Genomic DNA, 5,268 nt, shown 5'->3' on the forward strand with positions numbered 1-5,268 from the left:
GTCCTTTGCTGGGAGTTGTGTGGGCAAAAGTCCTTAAAAGGCAGAATCCTAGCTCAAAGAATAGAAGAGGCCAGGTGCTAGTTGCTTACTCCTGTTATCCTAACTGAGATCTAAGGATTGCGCTTCTAAGCCAAGCCAGATAGGAAAGTCCATGAGATGCTTATCTCTAATTAACCACCAAAAAGCTGGAAGTAGAGCTATGGTTCAATTTGTAGCATGCTAGCTTTGAGCAAGAAGTCAGGGACATAGCGGCCTTTAGGATGGGAAAACTGACAACCATATCTGCAGGGCTGCTATATGCATTTATAAGTGTGTATGCAGCTAAAGAAGAGGAATCCAAAAAGCAGCTAGCAAGACCAGAGCAGCTCCCCATATATACTGTACCACCTCTTCAGCCTAAATACATTCATGAACAGCCTGGTTATTTATAAATGGGCTTTGCGTCCATACCACAACACTTTCTTACTTTGGCTGATACCAGGGTATTTATGTCTTTATGAAAAATGAAATAATGGATACAGTACGATTTGGGAAAGATGCCTATGTCTACTTGAAAAGTCCTCCTCAAGATTTTCTTCCTAAAATGGGTGTGATTACAGCTTCAGGATTGGTGGGTTTGGTTTCAGCAAGAAAAGGTTCTAGATTTAAGAAATGACCTATCTACTAGAACTGGCTACATTAGGAGCAACTGGTTGCTACCCAGCTCAGTCAGTAATCATTGCAAAGATTACTGGGAAGAAAGCATATGCGACCAGCCAGCACATGTATGAAGCTGTTAAATCATTGTGAGCAACAAGCAACAAAAACCAATCATTCTCTGAACCTAAGGAAAAACTAAGCTAAGAAGCCCCAATGAAACAGAAATGCCTGCAAAAACAACTCAAGTCCTGAAACTTTCAATGCCTTTACCAAAGGAATTGAAACAAATGAAACAAAGACCAACTCAGCATTCACCTCAGATTCTAAACAGTTTATATCTGACCCAAAGCATATGGATCATTGGCAGTCCCATCCAGAAGATGTAGATATGTACAGCACTAGAAGCTGAAATAGACTGTACAGAGAGACTGCATAGAGAACCATGAGATGTTGTGAAGTTGTGAATGATGGTTTAAAAATCATGTACTGGGTAACATACTTAGAGTGTGCCTTGAAGTGATTCCCTAACCTCTTCAAATGTATAGTCAAGTAAGTAATGAAAACATGAAGTGTGAATGCAATCCAGACACTTTGAAAGAACTGAAGAGACTGCAGAAGTAGAAATAGTACGATGTAGTTGATGGCTTGTAAGGGAATTTACTAAAAAACAAATGAGAATGAAGATATGAATATCAATAAGACTAAAATCTGAAAATATGTATATGCATGTATACATATGTATCTGCTTTGGGTTTCCAAATGTCAGTTGGATTAGAATGGTGTATAGAAAGATGGATGTGTCCTCTGTTTTTATATTGTTGTTGTTTTTTTTTCATTTCTCTGACCTGCAGTAAAATACCCATATTTTATGGCAAAAAGAGAAGCTCAGAGAAAGCACTATGGCCCTAAGTTTAAGCCCCAGAACTGGTATAAGAAGAAGCAGACACAGCTGAAGGAGAAGGAGAAGAAGAAGGAAGAGGAGGAGGAGGAGGAAGAGAAGGAAGAGGAGGAGGAGGAGGAGGAGGAGGAGGAGGAGGAGGAGGAGGAGGAGGAGGAGGAGGAGGAACAGATAGATGGGGAGGAGGAGGAAGAGAAGAAGAGAAGAAGAAGAAAATCAGCCAGTTGTCTAATCCTAGCTATGCAGGAGGCTGATATCTGAGGATCATGGTTTGAAGCCAGCCTGGCAGGAAAGTCCATGAGACTCTATGTTCAATTAACCACCAAAAAGCCAGATGTGGAAATGTAGCTCAAGTGGTAGATTACCAAATAAGCCAAGAGGAAGCACAGGTCCCTGAGTCCAAGACCCAGTATCAGTTGCCTGTACATGCATATACATACAAACACACATGCACCACATATTCTTATATTCATGGTTGCATTCCTCCTGAAGACCAAGATCCAGGCTCTACCCTGTCCTCTCATTCCCAGTGGTTTCCTACTAAACATACCTGACTGAGCCTTTTAGGGCAAGGAGAATGGTGCTGAAATATTGACAGAGATGAACCAAGGCTGAGAGTGGGGGAGAAAGATTGAGTGGGGAAGAGTATTGACTATCTCAGTCTGAATGGAGTTCCTAGATTGCAGAAAAATAATAGATACATAGCAATCTGACTGCATAGATTCCAGTTACAGACTTTGGACATTTATCAGCAATCAGTAGAAGGCTTTGATTAAGAGAGTATTACAGTCAACAGCTGGGTGCCAGTGGCTCATGCTTATAATCCTAGTTACTTCAAGGCTGATATCTGAGGATCATGGTTTAAAGTCAGCCTGGGCATAAAAGTCCTTAAGACTCTATGTCCAATGAACCACCAAAAAAAACAGATATGGAAGAAATGGCAGATCACCAGACTTGAGCACAAAAGCTCAGAGACAGAGCTCAGGTTCTGAGTTCAATCCCCAGAACTGATACCAAGAAGGGGAGGAGGGAGAGGGAGAAAGAGAGGGAGAGGGAGAGAGAAAGACAGACAGACAGAGATGGAGAGAGAGTATTATAGTCAACATGAGTGCATTAAGAGCAGGAACATGCTGAGTACATTTAAGCATTTATTTACAGATATAAAATTGGCAAGAAAGTCTTGAGTCAGGAAAAGGCAAATAATGAGTTAGAAACTATTGCTTATACCCTTCCTAACTCATTTGGTATTGATTAATTTACTCTCTTAAATCACAGTTACCATCACATGTGTACAAAGAGCTGTGACCAAATAACTAGATCACAAACTCTCTGGCATGGAGTCATCAGGATTGAGTCATCCGATGATGACCATCAAATATGCATACATTTCTTTTTTTATTTTTTTTTATTTTAATTTTAATTTTTTGTGAACATACTGTACAGAGGGGTTACAATTACATGGGCAAGATAATGAGTACATTTCTTAAGCATTGCAGCCTCCTCCTTTGTTTACCCTTCACATCCCTTCCCAGCCTCCCCCTCCCCCCCCCACCCCCCCACCCTGCCCCGCACCAAAGTTGTAAAGTTCGTTTTTGACATGACAACTTGTACTTCTCATAGTTGCATCGAGTCTACCTGTATCCTTAAATGATTTGTTTTTCCCCATCTCCTCCACAAATTATACATTTCTTATTAGAAACGATGATAAAGTTAGAAACTATATTACTGTTTTTATTGCTATAAAAATACCTGAGGCTAAATAGTGTATAAAGAAAAGAGATTTAGTGCCTAACATGGTTTATCTCATGCCTGTAATTCCAGCTACTTGGAAGGATCACAGTTTGAGGTCAACCATGAACAAAAACTTAAGTCCACAACACTCGTGCTCAACGTGCTCAACAAATAAAGTGGGCATGGTGAGATGTGGGCCCAGCTACAAGGAAAACATATATTTGAGGATTATAATCTGGAGCTAGGTCTGGACAAAAATATGAGACCCTGCCTAAAAAATAACTAAAACAAAAGAAAACTAGGAATGTAGCCTGCCTAGCAAATGCAAGGTCCTGAGTTCAAATGTTAGTATAGAAAGAAAGGAAAAAGGAAGGAAGGAAAGAAGGAAGGAAGGAAGGAAGGAAGGAAGGAAGGAAGGAAGGAAGGAAGGAAGGAAGGAAGGAAGGAAGGAAGGAAGGAAGGAAGGAAGGAAAGGAGGAAGGGAGCTCTTATGTGAGCACTGTTGTCTGCATCCCATCTGAAAGAAGTCACATGATGAGTCACGAAGCAGACACCAGAGGAAAAGAGGGCAAAGTCTCTTGTGACAACTTTCCCTCTAAGAAAGAACAGTGATACAAGCCATTGGAAGGGGAAGGAGGGAAGAATCAACTCAACATCCCACAAGAACTATATTTCTCTCTTCTGAAGGCAGTGTTCCCCAAAACCTAAGCTCATTAAGCCACACTTCGTAAAAGTTCCAGAGCCAAGCTTCTAAAGTATGAAACCTTAGTTGAACACTCAGTCTATATATCCAAACCATAGTAGAAACTCAGGAGAAAATGCAGAATTGTGGTCTTGGTTTGTTAATCCATTTTTAAGAATGTATCTGAAAAGAAGGGAGTTTGTGCATAATTTTCATAGATTTGTGCAGCATTCATATCTGATCACGAAGCAATATATATGAGAAGTTAATGTCTCTTTTAGCACCTATTATAAACATATTAAACTTTTCTGCATGTACCAGTCCTGGGCACTCTGGGCACTCAGAGCCTGGGCACTGTTCCTGAGCTTTTGTGCTCAAAACTAATGCTCTACCATTTGAATCACATCTCTACTTCTGGATTTGGGGTAGTTCCTTGGAATTAAGAGTTTCATGGACTTCTGCCTGAGCTGGCTTTGAACTATGATCCTCAGATCTCAACTTCCTGTGTAGCTGGGATTACAGGTGTGAGCTGCCAGTGTTCTGTTCAGTTTTTTTTAATTAGCATACAGTAGTTGATCAAGGGTGGAAGGTTGTGACATTTTCACACATAAAAACAAAGTATGCCAAACAAGATTACACCCTCTATCATTCTTCTTTACCCAACTTCCCTTTTTTATTTTTATTTTTATTTATTTTTTTTGGTCCGGTTGTGGGGCCTGAACTCTGGGCCTGGGCGCTGTCCCTCAGCTCTTCAGCTCAAGGCTAGCGCTCTACCACTTGAGCCACAGCACCACTTCCGGCTTTTTTCTTTTTGTTTACGTGGTGCTGAGGAATCGAACCCAGGGCCTCATGCATGCAAGGCAAGCGCTCTACCACTGAGCCACCTTCCCAGCCCCTCAACTTCCCTTTTTTAGACTCAACTTCAACAGGCTTCATACATGTAAATGAACTACTCTGACCACGTTTATTCTCATTCCCTGCTTTGCTAGCCCTCCTCCTCCCATTGGCACTCACCCTTCCCCAGCAGAACCTGATTAACATATTCTTTTTTTTATTTTAATTTTTATTTTTTGTGAACATACTGTACAGAGGGGTTACAATTACATGGGCAAGATAATGAGTACATTTCTTATCAAGCATTGCAGCCTCCTCCTTCACATCCCTTCCCAGCCTCCTCCCGCCCCCCCCACCCAATTCTCCCCCTCCCCCCACCCCTCCTCCCACCCCCCCACCCCCACCCCGCACCAAAGTTGTAAAGTTCGTTTTCGACATGACAACTTGTACTTCTCATTGTTGCAGCAGGTCCACCTGTATCCTT

At 41.5% G+C, this 5,268-nt stretch overlaps 1 pseudogene; it reads left to right on the top strand.

The window, feature by feature from the left end:
• Positions 1-242: 242 nt before the first annotated feature.
• LOC122110983 lies at positions 243-1,198 on the top strand (annotated as a pseudogene).
• Positions 1,199-5,268: the final 4,070 nt, after the last annotated feature.

This window comes from Dipodomys spectabilis, unplaced genomic scaffold, assembly GCF_019054845.1.
Source record: "Dipodomys spectabilis isolate Male_0828 unplaced genomic scaffold, ASM1905484v1 ptg000083l, whole genome shotgun sequence".
Classification (NCBI taxonomy): domain Eukaryota; kingdom Metazoa; phylum Chordata; class Mammalia; order Rodentia; family Heteromyidae; genus Dipodomys; species Dipodomys spectabilis.